The sequence below is a fragment of the Sus scrofa genome, chromosome 5 (assembly GCF_054392235.1).
Source record: "Sus scrofa isolate SSC_HxYL_T2T_F1_AM1 chromosome 5, Sscrofa_HxYL_maternal_Yorkshire_Landrace_v2.0, whole genome shotgun sequence".
Lineage (NCBI taxonomy): Eukaryota > Metazoa > Chordata > Mammalia > Artiodactyla > Suidae > Sus > Sus scrofa.
In genome coordinates this window covers 64,291,299-64,317,215 of record NC_139387.1, presented here as the reverse complement: position 1 = coordinate 64,317,215, position 25,917 = coordinate 64,291,299, and the positions used below count along the sequence as shown (strand labels likewise).

Sequence of the window (25,917 nt, the reverse complement as noted above, 5' to 3'; positions counted from 1 at the left end):
TGCATGTATTTCTTTTATTAAGCAAAAAATTATTTTAATTTCTTTATAGTTCTAGCATTTTATACAGTAATTCTCTTGGGACTTACTTGTGAAGGAAATCATTAATAATTAATATCTACTTGTCATTATAGCTTTATGTATTTATTTATACATTATTTCATTTACCTGACCTATAATACTTTGTTGAGGAATCACTATAATGGAAAAAATTCTTGTAAGGCTCCTAAACTTTTATAAAGTTTGTCAAAATTTTTATATTAAGGATATTTGGAAGAAAGTCATAAGGCTAAGTAAGGTCTATTCATAATTTTCTAATAACATCATTAATAGATTTGAAGCATTATAACGGGATTTTTCTTCCTCTATCGATATTTTTCCCTTGCATTCTGGTGACATGGTGAGTGACTCTGACAGATACTTTTTTATGTTTACCCTCTTCGTATTACTGAGTTATACTTTATTTATTTATTTATTTTTTTTGTCTTTTTGTCTTTTTTGTTGTTGTTGTTGTTGCTATTTCTTGGGCCGCTCCCGCGGCATATGGAGGTTCCCAGGCTAGGGGTCGAATTGGAGCTGTAGCCACCGGCCTACGCCAGAGCCACAGCAACGCGGGATCCGAGCCACGTCTGCAACCTATACCACAGCTCACGGCAACGCTGGATCGTTAACCCACTGAGCAAGGGCAGGGACCGAACCCGCAACCTCATGGTTCCTAGTCGGATTCGTTAACCACTGCGCCACGACGGGAACTCCTGAGTTATACTTTATATTACCATGTGTTAAAAAAGAAAAGAAACATTGAGGTTGAGGTATAAAGAGATTGATTCTAGTATTGCCTTTATTTTATCTCTTAATTTGAAAATGGTTATAATAAAATTTTAAAATTTAACCTTAAAAAAGTTAAATAATAACTTGTTCAATGGTAGGAATTTAATATTTTTTAGGAGTTTTCCAGTTATGTGACTTTTCTTTAAACAAGTTAATGTCATTAGTCAGTCTTTTTCACTGAAGGTAATTTTATATATATATACACATATATGTAGGTTTATATATAATCTAAAATATATCTTCATTTTGTAAAGCTTATAAGACAATCTTATTTTCTGATCACAACTCATTATCACTTCATATATGATCTCAAAATTCTATTAAAAACTACATGGAGAATGCTTCCCCCTTTTTTTTTCTTCTTTACGGCAGAAACTTTGAGATTTGATGCCCTGAGGAAAATAAAACAAGATAGTTTTTTATCTTTTCAAAAATTTTTTAGAAACCAGATAGACACACTAGCTGTGGTAATGACAGAACAGCTTAGTTGAATTAATTCTTCAAGATGCAAATTATAAAATATGATTGATTCAAAAAAGCAACCACTTGTGGCACTGGAAAGTGACCAAATGCAGGATGAAGGGAATGTACCTTTGAAAGATGGAAGATGCAATAGGTTAAGATTTGAAAATTTACAGCTTGAGCATATTAAAACTTGAGCATATTGCCCACACAACTTAGAGTAGCAGGCTGACATATCTCATTGAAAATATGTGAATTAAATCTCCCACTCAAAAAGTAAAAAAAAAAAGAACAGAAAAATTAACTTTACAAAAAGTAGAAGTAATTGATAAAAATAAAAGCTAAATCTAAATTAGAAATCAGAAACTGTACAATAATAAAGAAAATATTAAACGTCTTTTAAATTATCAAGATGGAAGCTACTTTTTGGGTCTACTTAAAAAAGCAAGCTCTGATGCACAAATTCGTAATAAATAATTGGGGAATAAATAGCAGGCCTAAAGAATTTTGAAATATCATGTGACTATACATCTTTTGGGAAAAAAGTTGTAAATGAAGTGCATTAGTCTCTAGGAAAATATGATTTATCAAAAATTACTGCAACAGAGATAGGAGATCCAAGAAGACCAATTTCCATAGAGGTGTTATTCCTTTTAGCATTACTACTATAATTATTATTATTTAGAGATTCATTCTAAAGTATATAAAAATCAAATCTCCTGGAGTCTGGGATTTATTTTAAAAACAGAGAATTTTGCAATAAAAGAGGATCTAAGGAAGAGAAGAAAGAAATATGGAAAAATTTTGATAAAGTGTTTATACAGGTACTTTGACTCTCTATTTTTACTGTATTTGTATTTGGAACTTTCTTTAAAATAGTTATCACCCAGTAAGACTAACGGGAACATGGGGAGTGATACAAGAGGCAGGCAGGAAGCTGGGGAGCAGAGGCAGAGCCTGACTACAGGCCTGAAACACTGCCTGTGCACGAAGATCGCGCACACTCTGGGGGCTACTGATCACCGAAAGGGCTGAGCCTGGCCACCTCCGACAGGGACAGTATGAAGGGAAGCAGCTGCCCACAAGGCCATGCAATGCAGACAAATACCAGCAGGCAGAATTCAACACTAGAAACCAGGCCAAAGCTAGGCTCAACAGATCGCATAATTGGAGGCAGGAAGCTGATGTTGCCAAGCTTAATATGAAGCTTGCTCCTTGTTTGGTTATTTCAGGATAAAAAAAGTCAATAAGAAGTAATGTATTCAATTCATAATTGAAGCAAATTACCATTGTTTCTGGCATTTATTCCATGAGACAAAATATATATATATGATTGCTATTCTCTTATAATAATTTCTTGAGTACATTTAAATACATGATGAATGTCATTCTCAAATGTCTACTCAGATTCAAAATTCCTAATTCAGTTATCTTTACCTTAGGTTTCTTTTTCAATCCTTTCATTATTTTTTTTTCTCATTTTTAAGTCTTGAAATCTAAGTTTTAATTACAGAGAACATTGAAATAGCTGATACATATCAGTAGATCTTAAAGAATAGGAACAGAGACTCAACCAAACATAAGAATCCTGCAAATTAAGCAGGAATCACAGGGACTGATGGGGCATGAAATTGCTCTGCCATTGAAGATATTGGTTCAAATTACGTTGGCATTTTCAACAAAGCAAAGCTGTCTATAGACATTATGAAGAAGTTATAATGCTACATCCTGCATCCAGAGGGGAAAATGATTCTTTTTTCTTTCTTCTTACCTTCTTTTTTAATGGGAACACATTTAGACATCTGAAGAATAAACTTTTTGCTTGTGTAAAGTCCTTGTCAGGTGTTGTCAGTTGGATTTGCATGTGAAAACTACTTTCAAATGTGCAGCCTCTTTCTCCATCTGCAAGACAGGACCCTTTATCCTTCCCTTGGCTCAAATTCAAAAACATCTTTCTCCATGGAGCGTTCATCCATCTTGATTTTTTTTAATTCAAGGCACTGTGGAGCCAAGCAAGTAAAGCTTTCTTGAAGTTTTTAGTCTGGGAGACAGTGTTTTCCAGATGGTTCTTATTTCTTTGCTTCTTGGAAATAGAAAATTGTATATAGCTTTTTTCTGTTTAAGAATGAGAAATTACATATAGACAAGAAGAAAAAAAAAATGAGAGGGGATCCCAAGGAATTAGTCTGTTTTTATTGTGTACAGAATTAAGATGTAGGCTATATTAAATATTTGCGGGTATGTTCTTAGCCCTTAAATCCCCAGTCCTTCTTTTTCTAGTGTATTTATGTGGTTTGACAAAAAGAAAAATTAGAAAAATGAACTCACTCAGTTTGGTATGCGCAATTTTGTACATTAATTTTTACTGTGGTACCTGTACATGGTTTGGAAATTTCCATAGCCACAAAGGCTTATATTAAACACACATATGCATAAACATGCACAGAGCAATCACATGATCCACTTCTCATCCCTGAGCCCTACTTCCCAGGGAAAAGTGTTTTTCAACATTTTCAGATTCTGCTTCTCGTATGTACATCCATGTTTCTGAGTACTATGCTTATCAGTTTTTTTTTTTTTTTTTTTTTTTTGCTATTTCTTTGGGCCGCTCCCGCGGCATATGAAGGTTCCCAGGCTAGGGGTCTAATCAGAGCTGTAGCTGCCAGCCTATGCCAGAGCCACAGCTATGTGGGATCCGAGCTGTGTTTGCAACCTACACCACAGCCCACGGCAACGCCGGACCTTTAACTCACTGAGCAAGGGCAGGGACCGAACCCGAACCTCATGGTTCCTAGTTGGATTCGTTAACCACTGCGCCACGACGGGAACTCCTCAGTTATTTCTTGATTTTTTTCAACTTAGGATATTGTGTGATGGTTTCCTACTCCAGAAGGTGAAGATTTTTAGTCCTTTTATACTACATCCTGTTTCCATGCACTTCCATTTCTCATCCTTTCGACACATTTGGTTAAATCAGCATTAGGTTTATATTGTTAGCACTACAGACATGTTGCTCACTGAGACATTTGATGTACTGTGATTACCTTTTTTTTGCACAACTTTAAATTTCTCCTGGAGTTAACAATTGACTTTTTCTTATTTGCTTCAGGTTGTGTTTTTTGTTGTTGTTGTTGTTTGTTTGTTTATTTTGTACCATCCTAAAAACTTAGAAGGTGAGGGGAAGCAGTGAACCTCCCAGTGCCCCTGAGGACATGGGCTTTGGAACAGCAATAGCAGCTTCATTTCTGGAATTGGCTGAAAGTAGCTCTCCAGCTGGCATGTATATAGGATCAGTGGGGAACCTCTACTATGGGGCCTTACTGGGATGCATAAAGGGATAAAAAGGCTGTAGAGAAGGAAGGAGAATAAATGGTGTTTAAGAGGCATGTTAAAAATGGGAGAAGCTCGATGTGTAACAAGTACCAGGGGTTACATGAGAAATAATTTATGCCAAATTTATGCCCTGGGTATTAAATACTAAAGCTCTAATGGAAAATGGAAATTAAGAATTTTTTTTTTTTTTTGGCTGAGGGCCAGGGATCAAATCCAAGTGCAGAGATGCTGCCAGATCCTCAACCCGCTGTGCGACATCAGGAACTTCAAGAAATTTTAAGTATGTGGGATCAAGGGGCAAAAAAAAAAAAAAAAAAAGAAGGCTTATGAAGATGGAAATGTCTCAGATGCTCAGTCTGAGAGATCAAGCAGTGCAGAGATAGATTTTACCCCCGGGGTGAGGAAGCGCATTATGACTATTTACCTCTCGGTGGGCAGTTTCTTAGAAATGAGTTTCAGCTCCGTTTGTGAGCTTCAGACTGCTGTTCACAGACTGAATGGCATCCTGATCCACTGAAGGCAAGACATGTTTCCTGTCTACCATTCTTTCCAAGATAATACTGGTAGCGTTTTGTAGGTATGGGTAGTTTTAAAGTCTGGAATATAATTTCTTTCCCTAGGAATATACCCCCAGGAGCCAAATATATATATTTTTTTACAAGTTTCTTTTTTTTTTTTTTTTAATTTTATGGCCATGGCCATGGCATATGGAAGTTCCCAGGCCAGGAATTGAATCCAAGCTGCAGCTACAACCTTTGCTGCAGTTGCAAGCTACGTCAGTGCTGAATCCTTTAACTCACTGCAGGTGGCTGGGAATCTAGCCACTATAACTGGCTTCTTAACCCAGAATGCCACAGTGGGAACTCCTGTTTTACAAGGTTTATGGGTATAAGGACAGTGATATGATAGCTTGTATCCTATTCAGTATGACTGGAAAAGAGATACACACACAGGAGTGGTTTTTTGTTTTGTGTTTCTTTTGCTGCCCCATGGCATATAGAGCTCCTGGGCCAGGGATCAGATCTGAGCTGCAGTTAAAATCTATGCTGTGGAAACACTGGATCCTTAACCCACTGTGCCAGGTTGGAGATGGAACCCAGCGCTGCAGGGACACCACTAATCCTGTTGAGCCACAGTGGAAACCCCATACAGAGTTTTAAAGTTGAAATAATAACAGTCTGGGAGTTGCCAGTGGACGACAATACAGGATGCAGGGGCTGATGAGGAAACCCAGATTAAGTGAGTATCCTCTCAGCTGAGCTAAAGAGAAAACTGATTTTGAACATAATTATTTTAGTGCATGAGAAGGATATTCCATTTAGGAAATTAATCTCTCTGGTAACTTCATATTTAGACAATCTATGTTATTTTTAGGACATTTTATCATTTGGGATAGTATTTCTGTTGTCACATACAATCTCGTATAGGTTATAGTGAATAAAGATTCTAGGCAGAATTTGAAATGAGAAATAGAAGAAAGGTGATGTTTTATGTAGACAGCATCATTTTTAGTTAATGTTCTGTTCTGATCCATGTCAAAGCCTTTTGAAGGCAACCATGGAAGTGGCCCTTTCATGAATTTTAGGAGCATGTATGAGAACATTGGAAATGGCATGGCATGTCATCATGAAGGACAGCCACTGGGGCCATTCACACTCCTGGTGATCAGAGGTTTGCCTCAAAGTCTACTGGTTAGGATAGAACAAAATTGGTGGAATCTTAATGACATGCATGACCCAATCTTGCTGTTTTGGCACAGACGCAAGGATTTCTCTATTTTCCATGCACTTGGGAAATAAGAGGGAGTGTTAACCTCCTACTTCATATCCTTATTTCCTCCTCCCTTCAGCTGGAGAGTGGATCATCAGAGTTTTCATTCGCTGGGTCTTGGCTTTTACTAGCATGTAGGGTACTTTGCTTTAACACAAGGAAAATGGCGCCATTGGATCAAAAAGGCAATTGACATCCCGTGTTCTTTTGTTCCTTGAGGAAAGAAAAGAATTAAGGGCTTTTCCTGGAAGTTCCTGCTAGTAAGTCTTTGCTCTGTCTTCCATCTTCTTAGCCTGCAATGGAGTGAGTAAATCAGATTCGTCCTTCCTGTTTTTGATGTCTACAGTTTAGGGCTGGGTAAAAATGGCCTACTGTTGTGTTAAAATCAGTCTTGATGAAGAGTACTTTATGAGGGAAATGAGCACCTGACCGGCCATAAATAAAGCTGACATCTTGAGTCTCATTAACTATAATGACCTTGTACTAATCTTCTATTAACTATGGTACGGTAAGTCCTGCCATTCCCTCCCTGGAAAAGCTTCCCAACCTGCTGGGTGACTGGAGTGACTTGAGCTGTGACACCTGCAGCTATATCATGACCACATTCGTGGGCTCCTTGGTAGAATAAGGTGACAAGAACATGGCAAAGGGGGTCTCAATCCCAGGCTAGAATCACCTGGGAGTATTAAAAAATTATGAAGCCCCAGAGATTTGCTTATTAGGACCGAGTTGGGATCTTAGCATTTATGTTTCTATAAAGCTCTAAGAGTTTCTAAAGTGCAGGCAGAGTTGAGGCATAAATAAAATTAGAAGTTGATGGATGTCTTGGTTATTGTAAATAGTGAAGCAATGAACACTGGGGTGCCTGTATCTTTTCGAATTGTGGTATTCTCCAAATGTATGCCCAAGAGTGGAATTGCTGGATCATATGGTAGTCCTATGTTTAGTTTTGTAAGGAACTTTTATAGTTTTCTATAGTGGTTGTACCAATATACATCTCCACCAATCATGTAGGAGGGTTCCTTTTTCTCCACAGCCTCTCCAGCAGTTACTGTTTGTAGACTTTTTTTTTTTTTTTTTCTGCACCTGTGGCTTATGGGAGTTCCTGAGCCTTGGGACTGAATTTGAGCTGCAGCTGCAACCTATACTGCAGCTGTGGCTGTGCTGGATTCTTTAACCTACTAAGCCATAGCAGGAACTCCTGTTTATAGACTTTTTGATGATAGCCATTCCGACAGGCATGACGTAATACCTGTAGTAGTTTTAATTTACATTTCTGTACTAATTAGTGATGTTGAGCATTTTTGCAGTGTTTTTGGCTGTCTTCTTTAGAGAAATGTCTATTAAACCTAGACGTTCATCAACAGAGGAATGGATAAAGAAGATGTGGTACATATATATAATGGAGGAGTACTCGGCCATAAAAAGGAATGAAATTATACCATTTGCAGCAACAAGGATGGGCCTAGAAATTATCATACTAAGTGAAGCAAGTCAGACAAAGACAAATGTCATCATATAATATCACTTATACATGGAATCTAAAAAAAAATGATACAAAAGAACTTATTTACAGAACAGAAACAGATTCACAGATTTCCGAGTCAAACTTGTGGTTGTCGAGGGGAAAATGTTGGGGGATGGGATAAATTGGGAGTTAGAGATTGTCATGTACACACTACTCTACATAGAATAGACAACTAACAAGGACCTACTGTTTGGCACAAACTCTACCCAATACTCTGTAATGACCTAGATGGGAAAAGAATCTGAAAAAGAGAAGATATGTATATAGGTATGGCTGATTCACTTTGCTGTACAAACTAACACAAAATTGTAAATCAACCTCCCTCCAATAAAAGTGTTTTTTTTTTTTAAATTAGAAATTTAACAGCAAATACTCTTACTTCCTCTGAAATAGATAAGAAACAGGCTTCTCAGTGCTAAGAATGCTACTTTAATTAATGCTTCTTTTTTCTTCTCCCGTTACTTCACTCTAGTGTCCTTAAGAAAAAAGGAAGAATGATTATTTATAATTTATAGATGCTGTATGTTCCAAGACTGTAAAGGATATAGTTTCAGGTATTTAATTACCACCACAACAGTTGTATTTTCGACTAAATGTAGAATCAAAAGCTAAAGGCAGAATAATTTTCCTGAGGCCACATCAGTAACTGAAAAATATAGGATTAGAACACCAGTCAGTTTGAATTACTCCATTATTTTATTTCAAACGTACTTGGCAAACAGTTTTTAAAGTTTACATTTGAGGGTTGTTGGATCTTTATTTAAATTTTTATTTGCAGCTGTTTTAAGAGAGAGGAATGGAGAAAAAATTCCTTTGCTCCATTATGTTTAGTTACAAGGGTACAATTTCACCTCGATTATTACCTCTAGCTCCTCAAACTCCAGAGGTGGTTGTAGTTTAGCAGTTAAAATGGCATGGGTTTTGGAGCCAAACTGCATCAATTCAAATACCAGCCCAGCTATCCTATAACGTCAGAGGTATACTTCATGCCTCGCTGCCTCAATTTTCCCATGTGAGACATGGTGGTGATATTTTTTTCTTTGTTTTGTGGATTAAATATGTTAGTTTAAGTGTTGAGAACAGCATCATAATCAATCAAAAGCCAGCTGTTATCTTGGTGTTAATGTGTAACATCTGAACTAGTCAGAAGTACTATTTTTCGACAAGGATGTTTTACTAACATACTTTTCACCAGAGTAGAAGACACTCTAAGATAGGTCGATTCTAGACCTCCATTAAAAGGACTTGTTCATTGAAAGACTTATAAGGAATTTTAACATTTGCTATGTGTCTGACACTGTATTAAGGACTAATATTCTGTTTATTCCCTACAATAATTCTAGGACCTATTTTTTCCCAATTATATATTGGAAGAAATATTTTTGCACATTATATCATTTGAGAGACTTAGAGAAGAATCACTCACATAGTTTCGCTTTCACACTTGTTTAAGGGTTAATGTTATTAATCAGATTTTTGGAGTATTGGTTTTAGGTATTGGAATATTGGTTTTAGGTATCACATACTAAGGTTTTCCCACCTATCCACCTATGCTCTCATCTTTTACCTTACCACATTCCTCATTTTTATCCCCCCAGGCAACAGCTGTTAGAGTCTAGTAGCCTAAATAAAGTTTCCTCGGCTTAATGTATTGCAAGATACCCAAATATTTTTTCTTTCTGGTAAAACCCAAATCAATCCTAGTTTGACTGCAGGTGTTAAAACTTGTGGATCTTGGCAGAATCAACAAATTCTTGATGTTTGTGGAATAAGCTGAATGTTTGAGACTCTACCCCTTGGGTAGGATTGTGGTTTAGGAAACTTAAAACATGTAGAAATGGCTACATGCCAGTCCTTTGAGGTAGAGGGTTTGAAAGTTTCTATAGAACCTTTGTTGGCCACTCCAATGACTGCCTGCAAAATATATAAATAAGTGGCCGGTGTGCTGTACAAGTTACAAGTGCTGTAGCTTGCTTGTTTCGGTGGTTTAACAAGTAAACGTGTGAGCTCAAAAATTGTCACAGACACTGTGATTCTTTTTGAGTCTGGACTATCGTGGGAGAGAATATTTCGAATTTATCTTGATAAGAGTACCAATGTGTACCTGTGATTTGTAAAAATTATTCTTATCTGCTTTGCTGAAACAATGCAATTACCCAAAGTTCCTAACTATTAATTTACAATTATTTACAATCGATTTTCATATCTTCTGTCACTCTTTTTAAGATTACATGGTAATTATGGAAATGTAAAATCATTCAAGTGTGCTGAGATTTCTTTTTGCATTTAAAATATCAGTGTGCAGATAAAAATGTCTGGCCATTATGAGTTTATAGTTTACTTAACAGGATAACACACAGACTGTGGGCAACACACAGGCAATACATAAATATTCAGTGACACAGATTCCAAAGATAAGATATGTGATTAGGAGTTCCTGTCACAGCTCAGTGGTTAGTGAATCTGATTAGCATCCATGAGGTTGCGGGTTCAGTCGCTGGCCTCGCTCAGTAGGTTGAGGATCTGGTGTTGCCATGAGCTGTGGTATAGGTCGCAGACGCGGCTCAGATCCCTCCTTGCTGTGCCTGTGGTGTAGACCGGTGGCTACAGTTCCTATTGGACCCTTAGCCTGGGAACCTCCATATGCCGTGGGTGCGGCCCTGAAAAGTCAAAAAAAAAAAAAGATACGTGATCAGCTAAGGCGTCAAGGAAAAGGAATGGCTTGAAGGAAAAGCCTTGAAGAAGGTTTTAGTGTTTGGTAAGACTATTCTCTTGCAAATGACATGAACTAAAATATTGCCACAGGAATAAGTGAGGTATGATCACTAACAATATGTAGACAATAGGTTAGATCACTAACGATATCTCAGCTGAAGGAAAGGTTTGTGTTCAATTTCAGATCCCTTTTAACAAAAACATATTTGTCTAAAAGAAAATCAATACAAAAAGATATTCACACCCAAATTTTCATAACAGCATGATCTACAATTGTCAAGATATGGGAAACAATCTCAGTGTCCACCAGAAGATGAATAGATAAATAAGATGTCACACACACACAAGCGTGAACACAAAATGGAACAGTACTCAGTCATAAAAAAGAATGATATTTTGCCATTTGCAGCAACATGGATTGGCTTGGAGGGCATTATGCTAAGTGAAATGTCAGACAGAGAAAACACAATACTATATGATATCACTTGTATGTGGAATTGAATATATCAAACAAACTAGTGAATATAATGAATAAACAAAAAAGAAACAGACATAGATATAGAGAACAAAGTACTGGTTACCAGGAGGTAGTAACATAAAAATAGGCAAATAAGAGGTACAAACTATTAGGTATAAAATAAGCCACAAGAATATATTGTACAGAAAAGGTAGTAAAGGCAATATTTTATAACTACAAATGGAATATAATCTTTACAAATTGTGAATCACTATATTAATAAATACACATTTATAAATTTATTTGCCCTTTTGATGAAATTCTATTCATTAAGACAAGAGTCCTGATGAAGTTGTTTCTTTAATGTACTTTAAGAGCATATGTCTTGTTTTAAATTGTGTCACTGAATTTTTTTTTTCTTGTCTTTTTAGGGCCACACCCACAACATATGGAAGTTCCCAGGCTAGGGGTCGAATCAGCTATAGCCACCGGCCTACACTACAGCCACAACACCAGATCCAAGTCGCCTCTGTGACCTACACCACAACTCATGGCAACGCTGCATCCTTACCACTGAGCCAGGCCAGGGTTTGAATCCACATCCTCGGGTTCGTTACTGCTGAGCCACAACCTCAATGAGTGTTTAGAGTACTTAGTCCTGATCTCTGAGCTCATCCTTATCTGGTAATGGTAGAGGTTGAGGACTATATTTTCACTAGTCACTGTTTATCCTCAACCTGCTCTTTTGTGTTTGCCATATTAATGATGCTAGAGAGCTCATACTTAATCCCACACAGGGGTGCTTACTTTCCTTTGCTGATAAAGTTCTCTCAAAGGAAGTCATATGTGGTGTCTTGTTTCTTGGTTGTTTGATTTAGCTCTTTCTACTTCTCATAAGTGACTAGAGGTATACGCATAGATGTGTATTAAAAGATTGAAATAATCCCTAGATTTCTGAGGATAGGCCATTCTTCCTTTCCTGTCAAAGTAATAGTAATAGAGATGCGATCGGTTCAGCCCTTCTTCTAGTCCAAAGCATCAGTATGACATTGTGGTTAAGGATAGGAATATTGGAACCAAATTCCCTTAGTCTAAGTCTTGGCTCCACCGTTTTCTAGGACTGTTGACATAGCCAAAATATTTAGTTTCTCAGTCCACCTCTATTTTTATCTGTAAAATGGAGATGATAGTAAGTATCTACATTTTGGGATTCCTCTGAGATTCAAATAATTACTACATGTCTCTAAAAAATGCTAGGCACAATGTAAGAATACAAATTGTTATGTGATTATAGTTTTGTTTGTTTTGTTTTGTTTTAGGGCGGCGCTTGTGACATATGGAAATTCTCAGGCTAGGGGTTGAATCTGAGCTGCAGCTGCGAGCCTACACCACAGCCACAGCAATGTGGGATCTGAGCTGAGTCTGCAACCTACCCCACAGTTCAGTGCGACACTGGATCCTTAACTCCCTGAGCAAGGTCAGGGATTGAACCCATGTCTTCATGGATCCTAGTCGGGTTTGTGACTGCTGAGCCATGATGGGAACTCCCTGTTATGTGATTATAGTTAAACATTATTACCTATTTTAGTTTTCTTAATATTTTTTCTACCACTGAAAATTTACTACTATACAGCCTTAAACAAACAAACAAACAAACAAACTACCCTATTATATGCACTGCTTTATAGAATCGTGGTGGCATTACATTGCTCTAGATAAAATTTGCCCTTTTCTTCAACTATCATCTAACACGTATATTCAGCTGGAAATACAGACCTGCTTTCTACAAGACTTTCAGTGCTGTGTCTTGCTTCCCCATTTGCCAATGAGGGAGAAGGGCAAACAAGGATTTTCTCCCTTCCCACTAATCTTCCTTCATCGCCTCCTACCCTCTAACCCTGCCACACACATGCACAGACATATCAGTACTGATTTATCTTCAGGAGAATATAATAAGAAAACATGAGTAAGGACTTTTAGTCTCCCACATTTGAACTTCTGGACACAAATTTAAACAAATTTGGCATATGTTAGCCATATGTTTAAATGTCAGCCAAGTAGTTAGATATCTAGTATTCTAACATAAACTGCAAAGTTTAGAATTGCAGTAGAAAATTCCCTTTTTGTTCAGAGCTGGGACTCAGGCAGTGGAGTTTTATGTTGTATAATTTGAAGGGCACCAGACAGCCATTTTCCTCTGTCCAAAGAATATCCCCTTTGCCCTCCTGTTCTCAATGTCTCTTCCTTTACTAAGTATTTTTTTGGAAAATAACAAAGACTTGCATGCTAAAGCAATTTGGATTACTTTCTGTTCAGGGAGGATAAGGAAGCAAGAAAAAAAAAAAAGCCAATATATTGTAACATTTCAGTTGAGAAAAAGAAAGATAGAAAAGAAAAGGGAGGGATAGAGTCTTGAATTAATCTTTGGTTATATAATTCTCCTACTTAAAGAGTTTCTATTTTCCCTTATTTCAAACATTATTTGAAGGCAGATTGGTTCAGTATGGGCCCCACTATGTTAGGGGGTAAGTGATGGTTACCTTAAAAAAAAAAAAAATGAAACCATCAAGGGAATTACCTGGTGGCCTAGCAGTTAAGTATTTGGTGCTGTCACTGCTATGGCTTGCATTCAATCCCTGGCCTGGGAACTTTGGCATGCCTCAGATATGGTAAAAATAAATAAATAAATAAACAAATTTTAAAATGAAACCATCAAGACTGCTAAGAACCAAACAACATTAGCTGATCCAAAGGCTATGCTACTATAAACAAGGCCAGGGATATTTCTAACAAATCATCTAACACTTAACATCCATGATACTGAATGAAAAATATATTCGCTTAATGAAACACAAAGGTAGAACAACTTCATACTGTTTAAATTATTCCTTGGTTTCTTCAAAAGTGATGCTCTTTATTTCTCTTTGTTGCCAAATAAGTGCAAGTATAGAAGGAAATTCACAGAGTATCTGCCAACGCCTTGAAACCCCACTGTATGTTCAGCTATGAGAGACTGACCGGACCAAATATCATTCTTAAAAATGTTTTATTTCCATTTATTCTCTCTTATACCAATAAGTTAAAATGACAACAAACTGAAATTTTTCTTATTTCAATTAAGCCTTTGGAAAGTATCTGTATTTTGGTATGAATGTTAATTTACAATGTACTTATAGTCTTTATAATAACTGGTCTTTTGGAGTTTGGAGTCTTACTGCTTGTTTGTTGCTTTTAACTTTAATCTAAGGCTCTCCTGACTAGAAAGATAGGGCAACATTCGTTTTTAATTGTTATGTTCACGTGGTGGTAGAAGAGTTTTTAATCATTTGGCTACATGTGATCTTTCAGCCACATGGAAAAATACTGCCCTACACAGGGGACTGATTCCATTAGGGCTGCTTAAGCCAAGGGGTGATAGGTTGGCTTTGCTTTAGGGCTACAGATTACTTTCAGAATGAAGAAAGGGTAGGCGATAAACGGTACAGGTTAAAAACTTAATTCAGGAGTTCCTGGTGTGGCTCAGCTGGTTAAGGATCTGACATTGTCTCCACAAGGTCTCACTCAGTGGATTAAGGATCCAGTGTTGCCTCAAGCTGCAGCTCTAATTTGACCCCTAGCCTGGGACTTTCCATATGCCACAGGTGTGGCCGTAAAAAGAAAAAAAATTTTTGAAAACCATAATTCAATTGTGTATATGGTAAAAAGCCCAAATGGCATTCCCTAGGTCTTGAAGTTCGGCTGCCTTATGTTTAAATCCTGCCTCTGCCATTAGCTGTTTTATAACTTTGGGCAAGTTACTTAAATTTTTGAGTGCCAGTTTCTTTTCTTTAAATGGAGCTATGAAAACGTTCCTTGAGGGCTGGTGTAAGAGAGTGAAAAAAATAAACATGTGAAATAAAAGTTGCTTGTTGACCATGGATAAACAGTAGATATTAATATCAGGATTATGGAGCTCTAAATTTTCATTTATCTACTTATTATCACCATTGTGATTATTCTCTATATTCCCTATTTAATTTTATCCATGCACATGATGAATTAGATCTCATTTTTCTGAAAATGTGTAAAAAGAGATTCAAAATATTTTTATAAGCCTTCTTTATTGTACGTTTGCTGTTATCAACATAAGGATATTTAACAGTCCAATGGAATTTTCCAAAACACTTTGTGTTGGAGACCACAGAACAGCTGAACTCTGCAGAAGGCAAATATCCATGGATGCAGAGTTCTAAAGTACAGAGTCTCCTTCAAAGACAAGATAAAAGATTTATACATTAACCATTTATTCTATAAACAGCTGCATTATACTTCCTATCACTAGGAGGATAACCTTGTTATTGCCTATACCTGTTCCTGCCCATATTGTCACTTTCCTTAATCAAACTAATAATAATCTAATCACCTTCCTTAATAAAAGTCATGTGGGCTAAAGCTTAGGTGCCTTTGTTCTGCAGAACAGAGTGCCTCCTGGTCCCCCACTTTCTAAATGTAAGTCTGTGTGTTTTGTTATACTGTGCGCTGTCACTCTTTCAGGATTCCCTGTTGCCCTGCAGCACTGCACATGGGAACTGTGCTTTGTAAAACATTCTTTGGGAGTGTTGTCCCATTGACTTTGGACATCTTCTAATAATTTGTCCTACTTAAAATTAAAAACTGATGGATATTTCTGCTGGAACCTTTATTCAATGGATGTTAGTTTCCTAAATTCATGGACATCCCATGACTGACACTGCCACCCTTTTGGAAAACAAGATTCAATCCGTTAGATGTATATAGATATAAATAATGTACTTTTTCATTGGCTTGATCACTTGCATTTACTTTAGAAATACTGTACGAAGAAAGCCAGGAAAGGCCAGGCAAGAGAGCAGTACCTCAATAATTCTACTCTCCATTTTGATATCGATTCCATCTCCGCAACTGCCTCATGTCCTATCAAAATTATTCAATGTGTTTGTCAGAATGGAACTAAGAGGAATAAGAGTCTTCATTAAAATAAGTTGACTAAATTAAGGTCAGTGATAAAACTACTTTACAAATTCAATTTAGATCCCAAGGAGCTAAGTTTGGGGGAAATTTATTAAAACACTGTTAGGATGGTTTAGATCTTATCTCGCATGTTAGGCACATAAATTGATATTCTAAGTAAGGTTCAGAGCCAAGTGGAAGTAACTACCATGGGTTATAGATTTAAACTACATGTTTTTTAATGTTAAACAATTTTTTAAAAGTAAAGTGTTATTCCTGTTTAGAGATTTTTAAAGTTTAATTTAATGTACATATGGAACAAATTTTAAATGAATAAGAAAAGGACTGATCTATTCAAATTCTGGCTTTACCTTCTTTTTCTTGTTTGTAATATTTCCTTCTGATTCACAGTGGGTCAACTCTTCTCCTTCAGGGATTCTTGATCTTTAGGCTTTTTATATTAAAGGCTTTGAGGTTTGCTATTTCCCTTGGCAACCAGCTTTAATTGCACAAGTAAGAGTCCTTTCTGTGATCGTAAGCTGAAAGAGATGTTTGTAGTTTGCTTTTTAAAATACTCCCTCCCATCTGTGATCACTCATGTACTTTCATGTTAAAAAAGCAGAAATTAGTCACTGCTACCTGGGATTTGAATTGAAGAACTGAGCATATCTTTTTTTTCCCCCATGAGGTGGTTTCTGTTACTTTACTCAGTAGCAAAATGTAACATTTGTATACTATCTCATCACTTTCAAATCACTTTCATATTCTCATTTGAACTGTATTGTAAGCCTATGAAATACTAGACTTGCTTAGTGAACCCCTGGCATGTAGTAGGTTCTTAAACATTGAATGAAATGTAGATATTCATGTCTTATTTTATTTTTATTTTTTGTCTTTTTAGGGCTGCAGCCACGGCATATGGAGGTTTCCAGGCTATGGGTCCAATTGGAGCTATAGTTGCAGGTCTATGCCACAGCCACAGCAACGTGGACATGTCTTATTTTTTAAAATAGGTATTTGAAGCACTGATAAGTTAAAATGATTTCCTAAGGTCACTAGGAAGAGTTTGGACTCATTTTTAGCTTTTCTAGATCATAGGGCAAGTTTCTTTCGATCATATTTGAGGCTTTTTTTTTTTTGGTATTATTAAGGTAAAATTTACAAAGGGAAGTATTCAGATATTAAGTGTTCACTTTTATTTTGAGAAACACGTTCACCTATACAGCAAATGCACCAGTCAAGACATTGAATATTTCCATTTCCCTGACATTTCCTGGAGACTTTCCCCATAACTTCTCCTCCAAGCAATTGCAACAGAGAACAAACCTGACTCTATCTTGAATCTATACCTTTAGCTCTAAACTTTGAGCTCTGTTGCCTGTGCTTAATCATGCTTGCTCTGTACTTTTTATAAAAGAATGTTGCCTGTGGCTGGAAATATATAGGATAGCCTGTTCTCAAGGCTCTGACCTTTAGAAGTATGATAACATTTTTTCAGTCATATAGAAGTAAAAACTTGCAGAACAGAGAATAGTATTTGTCTTTTTGGAGGTTTATAGACCATTATGACTTGACTTATGTGAACAGATGCAAGAACAAAGGACTGAAATGAAGAAATTTACAACAACCAACCACACTTCCTCCCCTTTTAGCATAAAAGAAGCCTGAATTCTAACTCAGGCAAGAGGATTCTTTAAACACTAGTCCACCATCTTCTTGGTTTGCTGGGTTTTCAAATAAAGTCACTACTTCTTGCCGCAACAACTCATCTCTTGACTTATTGGCCTGTTAGGCAGTGAGCAGTATGAGCTTGAACTTGGTAATGCAATCATGGTTCTGACTTTTTTTTTTTTTTCACTACAACGGTATGATTTTGCCTGGTCTAGACCTTTTTAAACAAATGGAATCATATAGTAAATACTATTGTGTCTTGCTTCTTTTATTCAGTATAATGTCTGAATAGACCACATTGTTGCAAGTTTATTTCATTCTTTTTTACTACCAAGTAATGTTCCATCACATGGATGTACCACATGTATTCATCTCTTTTCCTATTGCTGAGCCTTTCTAATATTTAGCTATTAAAAATCAAAATGCTATGAGCATTCATGTACAGCTTTCTTTGTGGATATAAATTTTCATTTTTGTTGGAAAATTGCTAGGCTACATGTTAGATGATGGAACATGTAAGAAACTTCCAAGGCTTTCCCAAAGTGGTTGTACCATTTCATATCAGCACCAATAACGTATGAATATTCCAGTTGTTCCACAACCTTGTTGGTATTTAGCATTGTCAGTGTTTTAAATTTTAGCTGTTGTAGTGAGTATATAGTGGATCTCCTGGTGCTGTAGTTTGCATTCCTTTGGTTAAAGCCTTTTAGGTTTGCTATTTCCCTTGGCAACCAGCTTGAATTTCACAACTAAGGGTCCTTTCTGTGATCATAAACTAAAAGGGCTGTTTGCTGAGCTTTTTTCTTGTTCTTAGATGCCACGTGTGAATCTTTGTGAAGTGTCAAGAAACTCCCCCATATTTAAGAAGGATTGTCTTTTTGTCATTGAGTTAGAGGCATTCTTTATATAATCTAGATACATACCCCCCTTTTTTTTTTAAATCATTTTAGGGCTGCACCTATGACATATGGAAGTTTCCAGGCTAGGAGTCCAGTCAGAGCTGCAGCTGCTGACCTACACCACAGCACAGCAACGCCAGATCTGAGCCACATCTGTGGACTATACCACAGCTCATGGAAATGCTGGATCCTTTATCCCGCTGTGTGAGCCCAGGGATAGAACCCACATCTTATTGGATATTAGTCTGATTATTAACCCACTGAGCCACAGCTGGAACTCCTGGATACATATCTTTTGTCGGATGAGTGTTGTGAATATGTTCTCTGAGTTGGTGGATTGTTTATTCATTCTCTAAAGCTGTCTTGACAAACAGAAATCTCATATTTTTCCTATTGTTATTGCTCTCAGCATTCTATTTAAGAAATATTTGCCTTACCTTAGACTGCAAAGATAACTTTTCTTCTAAATGTTTTTATAGATTTAGATTTTACATTTTGGTCTATATGTTTAACGTTTATATTATGCCCATTTTTTGTCAATTTTTCTGTATGCTATAACATTGGTGTAGAGGTTAATTTGTTCCATGTGGATAGTTTGTTGTTTCAGTAATCTTCTTTTTTTATTTTGTTTGTTTGTTTCTTGGGCTGCTCCCACAGCATATGGAGGTTCCCAGGCTAGGGGTCTAATCAGAGCTATAGCCGCCGGCCTACACCAGAGCCACAGCAACGCAGGATCCAAGCCATATCTGCGACCTACACCACAGCTCACGGCAACGCCGGATCCTTAACCCACTGATCAAGGCCAGGGATAGAACCTGCAACCTCATGGTTTCTAGTCGTATTTGTTAACCACTGAGCCACGACTGGAACTCCTGTTTCAGTAATTTTCATTGAAAAGTTGTTTATTACCTTATTGAATAATTTTACTTTCTTTCAAGTCAGTTGACCACATAAGTATTTTTATTTCTGGACCATCTCTTTGATCCCATGTCAACACCACAATATCTTAATAACTGAAATTCAATAGTAGGTCTTGAAATGACAGTATCTTCCAATGATTTTGTTAAAATATTTTGACTAATGTTGATTCTTTGCATTTCCATTTAAAATTTAGAAATAACTTGATAATTTTGATGAAATCCTTCTGGGATTGTAATTAGAATGTGTTTCAATATATAGCTCAATTTTGGGGAGAATTCATGGCTAAACAGTGTTGAATGTTTCAATCCGTGAATTTAATATATCCTTTCATTTTCCTAGGTGAATTTCTCTGGGCAATGCTATTGTCATTTTCATTATATAGGTCTTTAGATATTTTGTTAAATTTATTCCTAAACATTTTATTTGGATGTTATTGTAAGTAGAACTTTTGAATTCTTTTTATAGATTACAAAATTCTATATGTTAAATTTGTTAAGGTTTTTTTACATACATGTTCATGGGTACATATTGGTCTGAAGTTTTCTCTTATAATATCTTTGTCTGGTTTTGGGTATCAGAATTATGCTGGCCTCAAAACCTCATATCACTACCACCAATGTAACAAGTAGCTCATCTTTCAGTTAAAAAATTCTTTGTTCTACTAAGCATTCCATTAGAACTTACTTAGAAGAGGAAGGGATTGGAGTCTTTGAATATATAACATACACTTTATCATGAATCCTAAAAAATCCTAAAATCCTAAATTTGTTCTAAGTTGTAGTATTCATCATCCTTCTACTGAAACCTCATTGTCTCAGAATTTCATGCATTGCTCTGGCATTTATCAGTTCTCATCTTTATAAGGTAAAGATATAGATATGTATTTTATTTAAGAATATATACATATATATATGTCGTATATACTTAGAAACCATTAAACTGTGGGAAGTCTGCTGCTATCTCTATGTGGCCTGTTCGAATGACCAAATAATCTTTCATCTATATTTTTTCTAAATCTAATAAAAAGTCTTGTTTTATAGGAAGACATTGTCACACAAATTTGCTTCTAATATCAGCAGATTCAAAAACTTGAGATCCCTCTTTGAAAATTTTATGCCTTGTAGTTTAACATATGCCTGTTTACTACTTCTTCGCCTTCCTCTTCCTCTTTTTCTTCTCTTTCTCCCCTTTCTCCCCCCAACCCCCTTCCTCCTTCTTTTCCTTGGGCCACACCTGCAGCATATGGAAGTTCCCAGGCTAGGGGGCGAATTGGAGCTGCAGCTGCTCTGGCCTACGCCACAGCCATGGCAATCCCAGGTCTGAGCTGCATCTGGGGCCACAGCCATGGCAATCCCAGGTCTGAGCTGCATCTGGGACCCATGCCGAAGCTTGTAGCAACATTGAGTCCTGGGTTACCACTGAGCAAAGCTAGGGATCGAACCTACATCCTCACAGACACTATGTAGGGTTCTTGACCCCCTGAGTCACAATGGGAGCTCCCCCATTTACCTCTTTGAATAAAATAATTAGAGTGTACATTCTTTAATCAAATGTTCGCCATTGCTACAGACATCCTAAGTATCATTTTCTCAACAGCCGGTATTGAAATTGTTAGCAACAAATGCTTGTTTATGTCAATATTTTGTCTTATATGAAATCCAGGCCGTATGAATAAAACATGTAAAATTATATATTCGTGTATTCAGTTTCCTATTTGAAAACACTGGTTTTTATGTTTCCTCGGTTATCAAAGTTAATTTTTTTGGATTGATTATACTCAGTCTTGTTACATGAACTCTCAGGAGTGGAGTCAGAGCTGTTATTGGTGTCATGAGAACTCTGATGGTCAAAATTTTTATATTAAAAACAATGCCTTTAGAAATGAGACATATACCATATTTTTTTCACTTTTTTTGGACTGTTTAATACTTCAACTTGCCTATGTGGCACCCTGTGAGGTATTTAAAGAAAGATATTGGAATCTTTTGGGCCTCTGGAAGAAGATGTAAAATTAAATTTGCTAAAATAATACAGTGCAACTCTTATAAACACAAAGAATGATAATGATTGGAATAAAGTTGATTTAGGTGATATTGGTACTGAAAAAAGTGAGGAATACTTGGTGTGGTTGCCTTCATATAATTTGAGATTTTTATTTTCTGTGCTTGTTAATCTCCTCCTTTGCAAAATGCCTTGGCATGTCCTTAGACTCTTCTGAAGAATTGATAAGGAAATGATGAGTAGACAAATGCAGTGCTAAATATTACTTCTAACCATCAATATTTGTAAACTAATGCTGGTCTAATATATGTATGTCAAGCACACTAGCTCAGTGATTAGGTTATGGAATCACCTGGCATTCTGACTCAACCGCTGCGACTTTTGGAATGCCACACTTCCTTCCTGGTCTCAGCTTCCTTACTTACAAACTAAGGATGTTGAAGTAAATGATCTATTATTCTGGCATTTCATCTTATATTTTAAGTTGCACTGATCATCTCTAATTACCCTTCCAATCCCAGCTGTGATCATTTGAATGTACATTGGTCTTCATGACAATTGGCTTCAGAAATTTCAAGAACGTTTGAAAAAATATGCTAAGTATGTTAGATTCAAATCTATCCTGTTCCTTCCTAATTTTAATATAAACAACAAAAATCACAAACAAAAAATTTTTCAAGCCAGAATGGCAAAATTTACCAACCCCGAAAGCAGGATGGTGATTTTTCTATTAGATGCAGTTGATCATACATATAATATGTAACTTAAGAGCCCAGTACTGCCTGGAGCTGTTGATTAAGGTGGTGGAATTATAGAGACAGGAAACACAAACTATCCCATACCTAAACCCTAGCATTAGATAGTAGGACTTGATCATCTTAAAGTGTAATACCTCTCACTCCTGCCTTTATCCAGTGCCCCTCTGTTATTTATCTATTCTGGCATCTTTTTACTTGAATCATGAGTAAATTGAGTTTGAAACAAGAATATCAAGGGACTTATGTTTAAGTCATTTTGAATAAAAATGGTTGGCAGGTTACACTGTTTCATACCATTTCGAAAAAGCAGTGTTTATTTTATCTACAATGTTTAGGAATAAAACAGCTTTCCCTCAAATACAAACATATATATGTGACCCTAAAATAGGGTGGTTTGAGACTTGGGAAGATCTATGGGTGTTGTATAGTCTTTCGCTATTTAGTCAAGCCCAGATGAAGCTACGTCTAGGTCACTTGGGAGAAACAGCAGAGGAAACTGATGTTTCCTTGACTCTCAAGATTTACAATCCTGGTGTCTGTAGAGCAGTAATAGTGTTAAGTACTTCCTTCCATACACTTAGAACCTTCAATATTTTTATCACAATTTACTACCCTGGGTAGGACCCTTGCAGTCCTCTTACTTTATGAAGAAGGTGGTTACAATATATAACTACATGAAAGGAGTATTCAGTATGATTTAAGACAAAAATCTCTATCACAAATTTTTAAAAAGATAGCTGGAGAAATTTTTCTAGAGCCATCTGAAAGTTTTATTCGTTCTAAAGGTATTGTGCTATTATCATGTTATACATGGTTTTGTTAGCCAGTATAGACATATGTATCTATCATTTCATGAATATTTATGTTGAACAGTGGTAAATTTTATGCCACACCAGCTTTGTGTATATGCACTTATTTTTTTCTTTTTTTTCCTGCACCCATACCATATGGAAATTCCCAGGCCAGGGATCAAATCAGAGCCCCAGCTGCAGCCTATACCACAGCTGCAGCAATGCTGGATTCTTCTAAGCCACTGCTCTGGGTCAGAGATCAAACCCGGAGACCATGCCAGATCATTAACCCACTGTATCATAGCAAGAACTCCACACCAATTTTTTTGCTCCTAACCCACACACTATGATAGATGGCCTGCCCTTTTCAGTCTGCATGGGTTTTTCCATGATCCTTCTTGAAACACTCACACCGACCTGACTTTTACTCAGCATTCAAGATGTAGTTCCTGTGTTCATTCTCTGTGGTGGAGGTCTAAGTCTTCTCACATCCATCTTTCTGGATCAAGTGATCTGTCTGTAATTACTTCTATCAAAGCACAGCATTACGTCTATATCAATACTATATTACATCATATCAAATGTTATAATTTGTGTTTCTCTTCCAGCAGACTCTGAACTCTGAGAGTAGGAATTTATCTTTTTACCTTTGCACAATGCATGGCACCATGGCCAATATAACACACAGAAAGAGGTCTATAAACAAAATGAATAAAAATACCAGAAATAACACTTTTTTCCCCCGAATGAATATAAGAATGGTAAAATTGTGGCAAATGCCAAATGTTCACACCACTTGTTTCTTTATGTATGTTAGATGTAGCTAGAAAGGTAACTTAACCTGTCTTCAAACAGAAACATATGGTACAAATAAATTTTCTAAGATTATCATAGAAACTATAACTAAAAGCTAATAGTGAGTTATTGCAGTTAAAGTTTTCAACTTTTAAAAATCTTATTAGCTCATAATTTGTGTATGTGGAGGTGCTATCTCAGCTTTAAATTAATAAGAATCAGACTGAATATAATGTATAAAAATATTGAATCACTAGGTTATACACTTCAAGCTAATGTAATATTGTAAATCAATTATACCTCAATAAAAATAATCTTGGGCTAATTTCTAAAATATTATAGGATGGCTAAAGCAGGATCAGAAACTCAGAAGTGTGGACAATATACTCTTTTTAACAGGCTCAGATTTACTCTGATCACTCTGGGAGAGACCCTCTGACTGTTCATATTACTGCTACTAGATCCTACTAGCATGAGATGGTGAAGTGTCTTCTTTACTCTGATATTCAAGCCATTTAAGTTTAACTATATTCTAAGAGTAAGAGTAATCTTGGTGGTGCTTTCTCAATCTCTACTGTTTAAGGGAAAGATCAAAGAGCGTGTAATACTACGGGTAGAACTGCAATTTAAAATCATTTTGGCTTTCTACCCGCACCTCCCCTGCCATTTTTCAACTTTAAGGAATGTGTTTGTCAAGTGATTTTCCTTACAATGAAAGAGATTTTAAAGTAAGTGCAAGTATTTGATAAAATATCTGGAAAATAATTTCCTTGCTTGAAATTTGACTGTCTAGAAAGATAAATTCTAAAAACCTGACATTTAAAAAAAGAAGTATTATAATATTTGCAAGTGCTAAAATAAAGTAAGATGTATTTCCATATCAGGTAGACTCTTACTAGTGATCTTGGTTTCTTACTGAAGAATGAACTTATAACACTCAAGTGTTGTTTTATGGTGTTTACAAAATGTTTAAACCATGTTTAACATGTCAAATAAAGTTTAATAATATACTCCTGATTTAGAGTAGGGTTTACTTCCGTATTTTTTGGTCATAATCTACTAGGTTCAGATTTCAATATTTATCATTCATTCATAATTCAAAACATGGTGGAATCACCCCTTGTGGCCCATTGTTTCCTAGGTGAATGGCCACAGACAAAGTTGACATTGTGGAGCTTGCCGCCAGGTGGACTAAAACTTTCAGGCCCAATATTTCTTTGGTTTTGTCATCTTTCTATCTGTCTTTGACAAAACTTTAAAAAGTGTGGCCTATCAGGACAAGTAATATCAGAGAATTATTTACTAATGAAAGATGCAGGGCTTGCTGGCCAGCTCAGCACAGGAGGAGGCAGGAGGGAACTAGAAGATGGGGAAAGTCAGTCTTCTTCTGGCTCCTTCAGAAATACTGTGCTTCTTTTTCTGGTTGCTTTTAAGGTTTTCCCTTTGTCTTTGAAGTTTCAGTAGTTGATTACAGAGTGCTTAGGTATGATTTTGTTTGTGTTTTTCCTGTGTTGGAGTTTATTGAGCCCAGATTTGTAGGTTCTCTCATCAGACTTGAAAAGTTTTTTGCTAATATTTCTCAAATATTCCTTCTTTCTCGTTCTCTCATATCACCTTTTGGAACCCTAATGAAAGGTGCTGGGCTTTTAGAAAATGTCCTACATGTTCTATTCTTTCCATTCTTTGTCTCTCTATGCTTCAGTTTTGATACTTTCTTTTTTTTTTGTCTTTTTGCTATTTCTTTGGGCTGCTCCCGTGGCATACGGAGGTTCCCAGGCTAGGGGTCGAATCGGAGCTGTAGCCGCCGGCCTACGCCAGAGCCACAGCAATGCGGGATCCGAGCCGCATCTGCAACCTACACCACAGCTCATGGCAACGCCGGATCGTTAACCCACTGAGCAAGGGCAGGGACTGAACCCGCAACCTCATGGTTCCTAGTCGGCTTCGTTAACCACTGCGCCACGACGGGAACTCCAGTTTTGATACTTTCTATTGAACTGTCTTTGCATTCACCAGTCTT

The 25,917-nt window shown here is 36.6% G+C and overlaps 1 long non-coding RNA gene across 1 annotated transcript in view; it reads left to right on the top strand.

The window, feature by feature from the left end:
• LOC106510355 (uncharacterized) overlaps positions 1-25,917 on the top strand; it is a 50,504-nt gene that overhangs the window by 9,534 nt on the left and 15,053 nt on the right. The gene's annotated exons all lie outside the window — the stretch shown is intronic.